This window comes from Equus quagga, chromosome 9 (assembly GCF_021613505.1).
Source record: "Equus quagga isolate Etosha38 chromosome 9, UCLA_HA_Equagga_1.0, whole genome shotgun sequence".
Taxonomy (NCBI): domain Eukaryota; kingdom Metazoa; phylum Chordata; class Mammalia; order Perissodactyla; family Equidae; genus Equus; species Equus quagga.
Window position 1 is genome coordinate 62,350,624 of NC_060275.1, and position 15,885 is coordinate 62,366,508.

General features: G+C 45.7%; 1 long non-coding RNA gene across 2 annotated transcripts in view; it reads left to right on the forward strand.

Moving 5' to 3' along the window:
• Window positions 1-553: 553 nt before the first annotated feature.
• Window positions 554-15,885, forward strand: part of LOC124244467 (uncharacterized) — a 155,061-nt gene continuing 139,729 nt past the window's right edge. For both annotated transcript variants that reach the window (XR_006890011.1, XR_006890012.1), the window contains exon 1: window positions 554-706. This is a non-coding gene — a long non-coding RNA (uncharacterized LOC124244467). The remainder of the gene's footprint in view (window positions 707-15,885) is intronic.

A 15,885-nucleotide genomic window follows, 5' to 3' on the forward strand; every position in this document is an offset into this window, starting at 1 on the left:
GGGGCCTCGGAGAGGAGGGTGCAGAATCGGAACCAGCAGGACAGAGAGGAATCCAGAGGTCAGGGAACAACATTTGGAAGGTTAACCCTAAGAGCTGCGGTGCAGCAGGCCGAGCGCCCTGGGACAGCGCGCGACAGGGGGAGGGGTCCGGCAGGAAGTAGCCAAGATCCGGGGGACTCTTTCCCCGGGAACAGACGAGGAGGAAGAGGCACTGGGAAGGAGAGCCGCAGCCACCTCCCTTCCACGTGGAGCGCGACCGCATAGCGCCGGTCGTCCCCTCACTCCTGGGGAGCGGGGCGCGGCAGGTGCGGCGGGAGCATGCGCGCCGGCGGTAGGGCCGGCCCCGCCCCTCCGCGGTCCCGCCCCCCACACCCTCCCCCCTCCGCCCCCCTCCCCCCCGGGCCCGCTCCGCCCCTCCCCGCCCCCGGCCGCTCCTTCCCCGGTCCCCGGCCCCTAGCCACATCTCCTAGAGCTCCTCCCCTGCCGCCCCTCCCCGCTCTCCCCCCCCCGGCCCCCGGCCGCCCCTCCCCGGGCCCCCGGCCCCTAGCCACATCTCCTAGAGCTCCTCCCCTGCCGCCCCTCCCCGCTCTCCCCCGTCCGGCCCCCTGCCGCCCCTCCTCGCGACCCCCGGCCCGCGGCGCTGCAGCCTGGCCGCTTGCCTCGTGGCCCGCCCGGCCCGGCTCCGAGTCGGCGGCGGCTGTGCTCGGTAAGGAGGCCTCCGCGGGCCGGCCGGCCGGGTGGGGACGGGGCGGGGCGCTCGGCCGGCCGGCTCCTCCCTGGCCCTTGGGCCCCCGCGCTGCCCCGCTGGTCGCCCTCTTCGGACGGCGCGGCGCGGTCGTCGCACAGCCCACCGCCCTGTCGCGGTGCCTGGCGCGCCACCTGGGCGGGGAGCGGGGCAGCGGGGGTCCCCCCGGCGTCTGGCCCCCGGCGTCGGGGGCACTGGCCTTCGTGCCCTCGGGTCGGCGGCCCCCGTCCCCGCTTGTCCCCTCCGCCGACCAGGGTCGTGTGCGCCGGGCCCCGTGTCCTCCCGGCGGCGGCGCGGGCGCTCCGGGCGGGACGGTGTGCGCATTTCGCGAGGTCGGAGAAGTCTGGTGGGTTTTGTCCTCTGCGTTTATATCCTGTCGTCATTGATTAAAGTCCACAGGATGTGCTTTATTTTATATATACCTTTATCTGCTTGGAGGGATACTCGTTATCCGTCCATGCCCCGCGGTGGAAACGAAGTAAAAGGACAATCTGGTCATTGCTACTGCTGAGAGTCCGCGTGCGATGGCCGGATGGTCAGCCAGGTCGCCCTGCCCGCCGCGCCGTTTCCACGCCGGTGGCCCGCTCACTTCGGGGTTCTTTGGTCTCCACTATGTATTGCCCGTGGCGCGGTCTCCTGGATCCCGCTGTTGGAGCTGTTCTGGAAGATGTTCGGGGCAGGCTCCAGTTTCAGTCCTTAGCCGAAATAAGTGTAATGGATCTCCTGCTGATTTCTGGTCCTCTTAACTCAAAAATGGTTAATGTGGCAAACGGGTGGTGGTGCGTGGCGTTTGTCCTTCAGATTTGATAATATAAAGACTTTGAATGCATTTAGCTCTTCAGCAAGATGTTAAAAAGGCCTCAGTTACTCCTCTAGGTTCCTTAGAATCCTGAGAAAGGTTTGAAAGAGGAGAGGTTTTTGGACCATCCCCATGAATTGGATTCTGCTACACTCACTCGGTGTGTAATCCTTGAGTGGGAAAGAAGGTGAGCTTAGAACTACTGGTAGTGACGCTCTCAGACTGTGAGGGCATGCAGGAGTTGTATTGCAGGTAGCCCTTGACCGTGGGGGCGTTTACTTAGCACCTTACTGGACAATACTGGAGTCGAAAGAAGTATTACGCTTGCTCTGCCTCTCCAGTCAGCTCTGTCTGTTTTCTAGGAAAGGATATTGGTGGGAAGGTGATCTGGTAAAGACAGAATTAAGGAGAGTTAAGGAACTGTCTGAACATTCACTATAAGGAGAAATAAGTGTAGTTTAAGTTCATCATAAGAATCTCAGATGAGCTCTACCTTCGGTATATTTCATTGTAATACCTGTGTGATTTGTATCTTAAATTACACTTCTAATTCATCTTTACTTAAAAAAGTTTCAATTGTCGTTTGTACAATAAACCATCTGTCTGTGTTTGTACGTGTGTATGGGAAGCCACTAAAAGCTTGAGCTTTTAGTGCTTTGGGAAGATAACACATGCAAACCAAACTGCTTGTGAACAAAACAGTCTGACAAGGAACTAATAAAAAGAATTTGAGACTAAAAGAGTCTAAAATAGAATGCTAGTGGTGTGGAACAGCCGTGGTCAGGGGGTTTGGCAAGGACAGGGGCCTTGGGGGCCGGAGTGATCAGAGATGGACGCAGAGAGCGTTGGGCCTTGGGCTGAGTCTTTTGTGGAATGGATTTGTATAGACTGACAGAGAAGACAGAAGAGTTTCGGGGCCTAGAAGGGAGAGGAGGGTTTCATGCCTCAAAAGGAATAATTATGGTTTGTCTAGAAGCAAGAAAGACTGTTTGCAGCATCCGGGTTGGGCACTGCGGTCATGGTACTCCCCTCAGCAGCCCCAGCTTACCACTCCAGAAAATTGCAGTTTATTCTTCGTAATGCGGTGTTATTCCTCCTCTGTGGAAACTTCCCTGATTCTCACAACCAGAGTCCTTCCTTTGACTTCCGCTTTTCCTGGTTCACCTCTAAGTGCCTATATAACAACAGGGTTTTCTTTTTGTTTTTTGATTGCCCGGACCTTAGATTTTGCCATTTCCTGTTTATTTATTTAAATTGAGATACAATTGACATATAACATTATATTAGTTTCAGACGTACAGACCATAGATGTAATAGACCGTTAACTATAGTCGTAAAAACAGTTTTATATATTTTTAACAACTAGTTTCCATCTTTAAGGAACATTTATGTTCTTTAAGGGCAGGAACGGGTCCTTGGTTCTCTTTTTATTCAGAATGTTTTGCACTGTGGTCATGGCTTTTTAACTTAAATGATGATAACCACTGCCCCCCCCCCCCCCCAACCAGTGCCTGGCCTGGTACTTGACACGTGGTTAAGTGCATACTCAACAGATGCTTGCCTGAGCTGGCTGCTGAGCAGAGGCATGGGGTGATGAAAGCAGCAGTCGGGAAGACCATTCTGATTCTGAAGGAGATTGCAGATGGGAGGTCCTGGAGCTCTTACTGTGAAGCAAAGGGAGGCCTGAGAGCGGGGGAAAGGCTGAGCAGGAGGCACCAGGCAGCTCGCAGCCTGACCCAGGAAGCGGAAGCAGCCCCCTCGCGCCCACCCGCATTCCTTCAGGTGTGTCTCAGGTTCCCCTTCTCTGGAGCAGAAGGGGAGTTTGCCAGTCACCAGTAGATAACCGTTGATTGTTCCGATCAGTTATTTTAACCGAGAAGGAGTGCTGCTGCTATTGCAGTGGAGCAGTTAGCAGGGGAGCCAGAGTGGGGACTTGGGAGCAGGATGGAGCAGATGAGTTCAGCTTTTAAAATACTGAATTGAGGGGCCGGCCCGGTGGTGCAGCAGTTAAGTGCGCACGTTCCGCATTGGCAGCCCGGGGTTCCCCAGTTTGGATCCTGGGTGCGGACATGGCACCATGTGGCAAGCCATGCTGTGGTAGGCATCTCACGTATAAAGTAGAGGAAGATGGGCACGGATGTTAGCTCAGGGCTAGTCTTCCTCAGGAAAAAAAAAAAAGGAGGACTGGCAGATGTTAGCTCAAGGCTAATCTTCCTCGAAAAAATAAAATAAAATAAATACTGAATTGAGAGATACATTGAAGTGGCGAGTTTGGAGAACTCCAGTGTGGGGCCAGGAGAAAGCCAGCTAGGAAATATTCAGCTGTTGGGGTGACAATAAAAAGCATGAGATAGGGTGAATAAATTAGTGCAGAGAGGAAAAGGCAGTTCTATGGCTGTGGGCTACACCCAATGAAGGAGTCAGGGAGAGAAACCGAGAAGTGATTGACCCGGGGCGGAAAATCAGCACAGTAACGGGAGCCCGTGGGGGACCATAGAAGGAGCTCACTGTTGAGTCTCCTCAGTTGCTGATGAAAAGTGCCAACTGCGAAGATGTAGTTGAACTTGGCTAGAAAGAGGCCATGTCAGTGTGAGTTGTGAGTAGGGCTCTGCTTTCTGTTTTAGGTGTAGGCATGTCCCCCTTTCACGTGAAGAGTGTTGTGGGGGACTGGAATTGGCCACCCCAAGATTTGTCTGGCGTGAGGATTATTTGGGGCTGGTTACTTTTAAAAACTGCGGACAGGAAAGAAACTCTGAAAAGTAGAATTTACTTACTCTTTCTAAGAGACATTTACGTTGTAAAGGAAACCTCCGTTTGTAAAGGTGTCTCCCTCTCTGTACAGAAAGAAGAGGGATGACCTTATCTCTAGAAACTCTCATCAGTGTGGAAGGCAAGGACTTAAATCTGCATAGTAACCTGACCCTTGTTCACTGCCCTTGTCTGGTAACCTCCCATAACTGACTCCCCACCCCCAACATCCTCCTTTGTCTTTAGCTGAAGATGATATTTAAGGTGGTGGCTTCAGCCGTTTTTGGCGAGTTGCTCAGGTTGCCTGAGCCTCTCCCATGTATACATGTTATAAAGCTTTGTTTAATTTTCTCCTGTTACTTGGTCTCATGTGAATTTAATTCGTTCTCTGGCCAGAAGAACCCAGAGAGGGTAGAGGAAATGTCTTCCTCCTCTACAGTGTTTTGTCATTTACAAAGCATGTCCACTTTAGCATTGCTAAAACATATTTTGAGGATAGTTTGTTATAGAAACATACCTCCAAATGGAGAAAACTATTTAGGGCCATTAAGAAACCAATGAACTGTTCACATACTTCAAAAAAGCCCTTACCCCAAGTAGCATAGATTCAGATCTTATGGTTGAGTTAAATAAAACAAAGACAATGAATTCAGAAGTACTTGGGAGAAATGAAACTTCAGTTCATTCACACATAAAATCATCTTTTGTTTAAACATTTATACTAGTGTTTTTTTAGAATAGTGCCTTAGAAGAATTTATCCCTATTTTATTTTGCAAATGCAAATGATTTTCCACAGTAGCGGTGGAAAAATGAGACCTTTGCTCCGAGCCCATCCGAGTGGTCACTGCTTCCCAGCCCGTGGACGCCTCTTGGGGAGGACCTCCCCACGGTGGGCCGCGGTGTCACCCGCTGGGCCCCTCCTCATTTGCTGTGGGCGTCAGCTCCCATACGCAGCGTTCTCTTAGTGAAGCTCGCTGCTGTGGGGAATGCTTGTGCGCCCCCTCTGAGGATGGGCCGTCCGTGATGAGGGTTGGCTGCGCCGCAGTGAGTGACTGAGGAGTAAGTTGTTTGGAAAGCGGCAGGCGGGCGCAGGAGATGAGCGCGGTGGTGCTGCCGCCTGGCCACTGGGCCTGGCCGGAGAGAGCGCGTGTGGCCAGAGGGACCGGCGCACGTGCAGTGCTTTTCTACAGTGTTTTGGCACATTAGCAAGTATGATAACTTTTAAGATGATGACAATAGCTTTTTAGATTAAATCATTGTTGCCTGTTTTTTTGAGGGAGAGTGAATTAAGGGCCCTGAATAGGGGCGAGACTTTTTTGCTGGGTGTCTGCTTTGTGTCACTTGTGTGCAGTGTGTATGGGGATGACTGATACAGACATAACATGCCTTCGTGGAGCATGTGGCCTAGTGAGGGGACGGGTATTAATCTCCCAAATAAATTAAGTATACTATGCGTCAGACCGACAGGCATGCCCTCTGGCTTTAGGGATCAGAAAGGCCTCTGTGAGGATGAACAGCCGCCAGCCACGCATGGAGCAGGGTGGACAGAAGTGCAGGCAGAGGGCGGTGCTTGTGTGAAGCCCACAGGGTGCAAAAGAGCTCAGTGCACTGGAGGGAGGGAGAGAAGGCCACTAGGCCGGAGGGCACGGACTGGGTGGGGCAGTGGCCGGACTGGTAGCAGGGCCAGAGTGAGAAGCCCCATGAAGGCCATGTTGGGGTTTGTACATTCTGTTTTCCTGCCATGGGGAGGCTTTGCAGAGTCTGAGCACGGGTGCGATATGATCTGCTCTGTATTGGGAGAGGCCCACTCTGACTGCCATCTACAGAATATTGGGCAGGCGGCAAGACCAGGTAGGACGCTGTTGCAGGTGTCCAGGTGGGAGTCCTGGTGCTTGAACCAGACAGGTGTGTGTGGAGATTGATAGAAATGGGAGGACTTAAGGAGTGTTTTGGAGGGAGAATTTACTAAATTGCTGATGGATTAGAGGGTATGGGAAAGGAAGGAATCTAAGATTACTCTCTTGATCTTTAGCAAGAGAAACTGGGTGCATTTTCCTAGCTAGGGAAGACTGGGGAGGACTCCAGACCTGCTTGCTCTGCTTGGACCGTTTCTCCAGTGTCAGGCCGCTGGAGGGAGATCATTTTCAGGGAGGCAACTCAGTGTGGCTGTGCTATGTGTCAGGCACCCAGCAGTGTGCTAGGCACATGGTTCTGGAGTTTAGCAAATGTGGGCTGTCTTTCCCTTTGCTGTGGCAGTGGGTGTTTTGTATTCTGCTTAGCTCACACAGGACCTAATGGCTGTCCTGAATTTGAACCGCCAGTCTGCCTGCAAATGGACAGTGTGTGTGAGTACACGCAATCTTAGCACCTGCCGTCAAGCTGCCTTCGTGTGGCATTTTCAGTCCTGTCTAGGAAGGTCTAAAATTGCTGGATGCACCAAATGGACCATTTATTCAGTTTCCCTACAACATGTTGGCCCAACGCCGATCCTAACACCGGGAGACTCTTCAAGCTGCTCAAGAGTCTGGTCCTGCGATTATGAGCTGTTGCTTATTCCTTATGGTTTCTTCTTTTATGAGTATATCAGACTTAAAAATGGGACCTTTTTGAGTGGCAGCATTTAAAAGATTGCTTTTGGTCACTATTATTATTGTTTTAATTTATTTCTAAATAGAACAAAGGAGCAGGTTATAGACTTGATTCCAGGCCTGTATAAATGGATCCTGGTGGGCACTGATGTCAGTCCAAGGCCCAGTTCATAGATGAGCAGATGTTCCGCCCTTGCCTTTGGTTTTCTAGGTCTGGTTGTGCGTGGTACACTGACTTGGTGCTGTTTGGGAAATGGAATTATGACCTAAATCCAGGGTCAGCAATTTGGATGTCTAAACGGGCTGGGCAAAGGGGCCTGGGAAGTGGGCAGAGAGGAGGAAACTTAGAGTTTTCTTGATTTTGTTTTTGTTTTCTCACCTGTGAAAACTGAACATAGGTACTTTCTACTATAGGAAGTTCTTAAAGTACAGGAATAGTAAGAGGGAGAAAAATCCCTAGTGCTGTGGAAGCAGTAGGGAGTGGTGGAGACTGTGGCAAACTAGGGGGTCTCATATTGTCTAAAGGGGATTGTTACTGTTTTTAAAAAGTCCAAAAACTCAAATTAGATGTCCACCTTTTTAAAAATGTGAAACCTCCCTGTTTAAAGATACTAGCTCAAACCTTTTGGACCCTGCGAAGGTAAACAGAATATGTTTGCTGACTAGATGAGTTTGTGGGCTGCCATTTTACAGCCTGTAACTTGTGGGATCAGCTCTGTGATTAGCTGAATGTACCTTCCTTTTAATCAGATTGTTTTTCTGACTCAGCAGCACCTTCCTTGTTTATCATGATGGAGAGTGTACACCGATTTCTGCCTGTTTAAGTCTGACCTGGTTCAATCTGGGGGTGAGGAGTGGGCTGCTGGGCCAGGCCCTGTGACTCTGTGAGGGACGTGCTTGTGTAGGGAGGTAGAGTTATCAAAATTTGGGTAGAACCTACACTTTTTAAAGTTTTCATTCATGTTTCTGTGGAATTTTTAAACATATTCCCATTGTTAAAATATATATTTTTTCACCAGTTCTCTGAGAGTTTGGTAACTGATGGACATGTGACTTTTGTATGATTCGAGGGGATGGTGTCCTCTCTCGTTTGTGGGCTTTTGCACATTCGTACCTGCCTTTCTTGTTGTGACTTCTCCTCCTCCCAGAGGCCTCCAGGTCTCCCTAAAACTGGGCCCCGCGTGTGGTTTCCTGCCACCGTGGGCTGGCATCTGGCATTTCGCTCTGAAGGGTGCACCCTCGCTGTCCTCTGCTCCTCAGGGGACTGTCGGGATTAAGTTCACCACGTCTTTCCAAAGCCTAGCAGTTTCCTGACACATGTTAGAGACAGTGAATAAAGGTTGAATGATTTGGGGTTAGTTACTGACAGGCTAATACAGGAAAGAAGTTCCATCAAAACCCTAGCATTTCATGATTCTGTGAGTAATCAGCTGAGGCTCTGGGTTTGATTGAAAACATCAGCCCCGACCTTTCAGCCACTCATTTTATTATTATTATGGTTACATGTCAAAGGTTCTTCTCTTTGCTTTATAGCAAAGAATCTCCTTTAATTCCCTATCATTACACCTTTATTCCTGGTCCTAGACATCAGCAAGATGAATTATGAGAGATGCCAGCATAGCACTTCCAAATCTATATTTTATGCACTCAATTTCTGAGGATGGTTAGAGCAAAGATTTTTTCCCCCTTTCTTTTCCAAAACTGTGAGCTTGCTGTGAGTTTATTCCCAGAAGATATCTGGATGTTTTTTGGGCAGCTTAACACATACATTGAACTTAGATTAGGAACTGTTAAGGCTCGCAGACCAGGAATTTAAGAAGTCTTGACCAGCACAGGAGATCGTCCTTTTGCTAAGTGTGCTTGGAAAAGACTTGTGCTTGTAGATGGTGTCCAAGTGGGTAGAATTCAGTGCAGGGCTGTGAGTATATTTCATTTGTTTTGTTAACTGAATGCCACAGATATTTGGTACTTTTTAGAAGGATAATAGGGAAAGTCACACTGTTGGATTCGGCATCCCATGTGAATTAGCAGCTGGCAGTTGGCACCCGTCCTGTGGATGTACCGTGAACATAGAATGGAAGCGTCCCCACTTCCAGCTGTTGGCATCTTTGTGTTTTGCATGAATGGCGACGTCCATCCATTTCACTGCAGTTGATCATTAGTAATCTTTAGGGCCACTTTATTCTTCTACTGTGAGGACAAGGAGAATATCGTTTCAGTCTTTTCAGAATCAGCTTGCATCTGTGTCCAAAACGAACGGTGCCCATTGCCGTGCAGTAAATGGCGAGAGGAAAAAGAAAGGAAGCTGTGAAGGTACAGTTATACATTAACCACCAATGTGATTCACAAAGTGTAAGGTTAGTAGGCATGGTTTTAAATTGGATTTATATCCAAATAAATTGTCTTTTAAATTTCTGCACCTTTCAGCTCAGAGTAGCTCTTCTGTCAGAGGCCAGCTATAGCTTATGAAGAAGCTTCTGCTGTTTCACATTTAGCGAGTTAGACTTAACATTTTTTTGAATTTTAGGGATTTTGGAAGTAATCTAATTCAGATTTGCCTCAATCTCTACTATTAGCAGAGAATTTTTTGTTCTAAGGGCCGTTCTGTGCACTGTAGGATGTTTAGCAGAAGCATCCCTGGCCTCCACGCACTAGATCTCTGTGGTACTTCCCCCCACTCAGTTGTGACAACAAAAATGTCTTCAGACGTTTCCAAACATCCCCTGAGAGGGGGCAGAGAGTGCAGAATCGCCCCTGGGTGAGAACCACTGATCTAATTCAGCCTGTTTGTAGATGACAAATCAGAGGTCCACTTGTATTATGCAAACTGCCCAAGGGCAAAAGTCATTATGTCAGAATATGAATTAAAAAACAAACGATCTTGGGGCCCGCCTGGTGGTTAAGTTTGTGCACTCCGCTTTGGTGGCCCAGGATTTGTGGGTTCAGATCCTGGGTGTGGACCTATACACCGCTCATCAAGCCTTGCTGTGGTGGCATCTCACATACAAAATAGAGGAAGATTGGCTCAGATGTTAGCTCAGGGCCAGTGTTTCTCATCAAAAACCAAAACAAATGATCTAACGTGAAGGAAATTCTTATCAATTCAAAACTCATTTTCCTCTTGTTGTAAAAAAAATAGTTCTTATGGTAGTTTTATGCTCGTAAATGATCTCTGTTGATTCTGTCTTGCCATGACCAGCCAAATACAACTGCCAGTAATGTTAATCAAACTTTGGCAAAGACATAGATTATTAATAGTACTTTGAAAGCTAAAATAAGTTGTAAAGCAGTTGAAATTTTACCACATTGATAAGTAAGGCAAATTTATAAAATTACTTGGTTTTGAGCTCTATGCTCTTTACCCAACTCATAAATTTCTACTGATAATGAGGATAAAAAAATCTTGTCACATATATTCCTAATCCAAATCCCATATTGCAGAGATGCCAAAACGAAAGCCCGGAGAAGACCTGAGTAATGGCAGAGCTGACCCTGGGCCAGGTGGCTTTCAATTGCAGCCTGTTAATCTTTGTTTTCATAGCTAAGTTTTGCAGTAGAGTTGTGTTCAATAGCTTGGTGAATTTTGTAGAATAATAATTAATCTTTGTGTACTTGCACAGTTGGGAATTGTGAAGCCAGTAATATAAATATTTGCTGAGTAAGAGTATATTCATTCATTCCATAAGTGTTTATTTAGTGCTACTTTGGCCAAGATGTGCTAAGCTGTGGGCTGTAAGAGACATGAGAAGGAGCCAAACAGACACTGAGGCATTGGTCTTGCCCCCAGAAAACTCACAACCAGGGACACAAATTCAAATTTCAGGCCTCTCTGTATTACATTAGAAAAGATGCACTGGTTTATTCCTGTATTTGTTCATTTAACAGCATTTTTGAGTACCTGTTGCATGCAGTGGCACTGGGCACTCTGTCCTTTTTGCCTAGGAAAAACCCAGAATAAAGCTAGGAGGAGATGGTGCATGCTAGTGAGTGGACCCTCAGACTGTACAAGAGAGGTGTGAAAAGTATCAGTGCCTGTGCTGACGAGGGAGTGACCGTGCTGTCTCAAAGTTAGTGAGAGTGAGAATATCTTTGTCAAGTCCATAATTGACAAGCATCGTTATGGTGCTCCACAGATGGTACGTAGAAGCTGATTATGGAAGATCACACTGTGGCAGGGCTGAGTTCCCTTCACACCAGTCCTAGTCGCCGGCAGCCAGATCATAGAGCACTCCCTCTAGGGACCATGTGTCACAGGCGGAAGAAAAAGTCCAAGGTGTTAATCAGCCCCTTGGAGGGGTGGGTGATGTCTTCAGGGTTGTCGTATTTCTGTGTTGTTTATGTGGCCACTGTTGGCATATGGCACAAAAGAAGAAAGCATTCACTTTTTGGAAATGAAAAAATCTCTGTCCTCATCTTTGAATGTTCTCACTGAGTGTTATATCACAAATGAAGACAATAAATTCGCCAATATGTATGCCCTTCTGTATGAGTGTAAAAAAATTTTCCCCAGGCTAAGTCAGTAAAAATGTCAGTCAAAACCAAAAATAAAAAGAAATGGTTTATAGGACGCCTGCGACATGGCGGGGTGAGCTCACCTGGGACTCTCTCCCCTCCAAACTACAACCAAAAGGAACAACTGAATTTCAACCAAAAATTATAATAACAAAGAGATTGTCAGAGACCCACAGCAGCCAAACAATGGAGGGCGGAGAGGCTGGAGCCGCCCTTGGAGGAGCTGGAACAGGGTAAGAGAGATCTTTGCTTCCTCCCCTAGAGACTGGGATGGCTGCCGCCGGTGAGGGAAAGAGTGGGGGAGGGGCTGCGCGTCTGCGGGATTGTCCTGAACTCCCAGCACCCGTGCAGCAGAAACCCTCTAACGGGGGAAAGCTTTCACATGGGGGGACCCCATCAAGCCAGGGCCCCGGGAAACCAGAAAGCGAGAGCTGATCAGAATCCAGGTCTGTGTGCGCGAGAAAGTGCCCCTCCTCCTCCAACCGGTGCTGCACACCGCCATCGTGGCTGAGGGTGGAGGGCTCAGAATGCGTGGCTCTCTACCCCCACCTAGTGGCAACAGGCTGTTACTCCAAATGAATAATGCCAGCATGTGCAAAAACTGCTCCTCTACCATCCAGCAATTTATAAAAGCTCCAGACCAAAAGGAAAAGAATAAAAACACAGAATTAAGTCCCGAGGACTTGGAAATAGGTAAACTAAGTGAAAATGAGTTCAGAGTAGCTATCATCAAAAAACTCAATGAGATAAAGGGAAATATAGAGAAACAAGTCGACGAGTTCTGGAGTTACTTCACAAAAGAGATTGCAACTATAAAGAAGATTCAATCAGAAATACTAGAGATGAAAAGTACAATGGATCAGATAACACAGAATATGGATTCCCTGAATGCATGTGTAGACACGATAGAGGAGAAAATTAGCATAATTGAAGACAGACAGGCTGAATGGCTCCAGACAGAGGAAGAAAGAGAAACAAGAATTAAAAAAATGAAGAAAATCTCGGAGAAATAGCAAACTCAATGAGGAAATGCAATTTAAGAATTATCGGAGTCCCTGAGGGCATGGAAAAGGAAAATGGAGCAGAAAGTGTGCTCAAAGAAATAATAGAAGAAAATTTCCCAAATCTAGGGATTGAGGGAGAAATGGGTGTGGAGGAAGCTTTCAGATCTCCTAGATTTGTCAGTGTAAAAAGACCTACCGCAAGGCATATAGTAGTACAAATGGCAAAAATGAAAGACAAAGAAAGAATACTCAGGGCAGCAGGACAAGAAGATAACCTACAAAGGAACCCCTATCAGACTTTCAGTGGATTTCTCTGCAGAAACTTTACAAGCTAGGAGAGAATGGAGTGACATATTCAAAACTTTAAAGGATAATAATCTTCAGCCAAGAATACTCTATGCAGCAAAAATATCCTTCAGATAGGAGTGAGAAATTAAATCTTTTCCAGACAAACAAAAGCTAAGGGGCTTTGTAGCCAAAAGACCTCCACTGCAAGAAATCCTTGAGAAGGCTCTCATACCTGAAAAAAGAAAAAAGGGAGAAAGGGGTCACAAAACACAGAGTAGGGAGACAAATAAATAGAATCTGAATAGGATAGCAAATATTCAAGTATAGCATTAGGATAAAGGAAAGGAAACCACCAAAGCAAAGACGATCTTATCACTCTAACCACAAATTCACAACACGAGTTGGAATAAGACATGAAAATAATAATTTAGGAGAGGAAGAGGAAAGGGACTAAATCAGTCTAGACCAAGGATGTAGGAGACCACCAGAAAATGGATTATATTACACACGAGATTATGAATACAAACTTCAGGGTAATCACTAAACTAAAAAACAGAACAGAGACACAAAACATGAATAAGGAAAAATCTAAGAAACCCAGCATAAGAAATTGCAGAAGTCAATGGGTAGGCTAAAACACACAGGATGAGAAACAAAGGTAACGCAGGAAAATCAGATGAGTGACAGAATGACAGCATTAAGCCGTCATGCATCAATAATCACCCTCAATGTAAATAGATTGAACTCTCCAATAAAAAGACGCAGAGTGGCAAAATGGATTAAAGAACAAGATCCAACAATTTGTTGCCTCCAGGAAACACACCTCAGCCCCAAGGACAAACACAGGCTCAGGGTGAAGGGGTGGAAGACAATACTCCAAGCTAATAGCAAACAAAAGAAAGCAGGTGTCAAAATACTTATATCAGATAAAACAGACTTCAAGATAAGGCAGATAAAGAGAGACATAGCAGGCCAATATACAATGATCAAAGGGACACTTCATCAAGAAGAAATAACGTTTATAAATATCTGTGCACCCAACACAGGAGCACCAAAGTTCATAAAGCAACTATTAACAAACCTAAAAGAAGATATAAAAAATAACACAATAACAGTAGGGGACCTCAGCACCCCACTCACATCAATGGACAGATCGAGACAGAAAATCAACAAGGAAACAGTGGAGCTAAATGAAAAGCTAAAACAATTGGACTTAATAGACATATATAGAACACGTCATCCAAAAACAGAAGAAGACATGTTCTTCTCAAGTGCGCATGGAACATTCTCAAGGATAGACCGTATGTTCGGAAACAAGGCAAGCCTCTACAAATTAAAAAAAATTGAAATATTAACAAGCATCACCTCCGATCATAATGCTATAAAGGTAGAAATTAATTACAAGAAGAAAGCTGAGAAAGGCACAAAGATGTGGAGACTAAACAATATGCTATTGAACAAGCAATGGATCATTGAAAAAATTAAAGAAGAAATCACAAAATACCTGGAGACAAATGAAAATGATAACATGCATATCAACTCGTGGGATACAGCAAAAGCTGTATTAAGAGGAAAATTCATTGCAATACAGACACATCTTAACAAACAAGAAAAATCCCAAATAAGCAATCTTAAACTACACATAACTGAATTAGAGAAAGAAGAAAAAACAAAGCCCAAAGTCAGCAGAAGGAGAGAAATAATAAAAACCAGAGCAGAAATAAATGCTATTGAAACAAAAAAGGCAGTAGAAAGGATCAGTGAAACAAAGAGCTGGTTCTTTGAGAAGATAAATAAAATTGACAAACCCCTAGTCAGACTTACAAAGAAAAAAAGGGAGAAAGCTCAAATAAGCAAAATCGGAAATGAAAGAGAAGAAATAACAACAGATCCTGCAGAAATACAACGGATTATAAGAGAATACTACAAAAAACTATATGTGAACAAAATGGATAACCTAGAGTAAATGGATAAGTTCTTGGACTCCTACAGTCTCCCAAAGCTCAGTCAAGAAGAAGCAGACAATTTGAACAGACCAATCACAAGTAGAAAGATTAAAGCAGCCATCAAAAGCATCCCAAAGAATAAAACCCCAGGGCCAGATGGCTGTCCTTGGGAATTCTACCAAACTTTCAGAGAGGATTTAATACCTATCCTTTTCAAGCTATTCCAAAAAAACTAGGGAGGATGGAACACTTCCTAACACATTCAATGAGGCCAACATCACGCTGATACCAAAGCCTGACAAGGACAACATGAAAAAAGAGAACTACAGGCCAATATCACTGATGAACATAGATCCAAAAATTCTAAACAAAATTTTAGCAACCCGAATTCAGCAATTCATCAGAAGGATCATACATCATGATCAGGTGGGATTCTTACCAGCGACACAGGGATGGTTCAACATCCGCAAATCAATCAACGTGATACACCACATCAACAAACTGAGGAAGAAAAACCACATGATCATCTCAATGGATGCAGAGAAAGCATTTGACAAGATCCGACAGCCATTTATGATAAAAACTCTGAACAAAATGGGGATAGAAGGGAACTACCTCAACATAATAAAGGCCATATACGACAAACCCACAGCTAACATCATACTCAATGAGGAAAAACTGAACGCCATCCCCCTGAAAACAGGAACGAGACAAGGATGCCCTTTATCACCACTTTTATTTAACATAGTACTGTAGGTCTTGGCCAGAGCAATCAGGCAAGAAAAAGGAATAAAAGGAATCCAAATAGGGAGGGAAGAAGTGAAACTCTCGCTGTTTGCAGACAACATGATCTTATATATAGAAAACCCCAAGGAATCCATTGGAATACTTTTGGAAGTAATCAACAACTACAGCGAAGTTGCAGGCTATAAAGTCAATTTGCATAAATCAGTAGCATTTCTATATTCTAATAACGAACTAACAGAAAAAGAACTCAAGAACACAATACCATTCACAATTGCAACAAAAAGAATAAAATACCTCACTGTGAATTTAACTAAGGAAGTGAAAGACCTGTACAAGGAAATTACAAGACTTTTCTGAAAGAAATGGATGACGACATAAAGAGATGGAAAGACATCCCATGTACATGGATTGGAAGAATAAACATGGTTAAAATGTTCATTCTACCTAAAGCAGTCTACAGATTCGGTGCCATCCCAATCAGAATCCCAATGACATTCTTTACAGAAT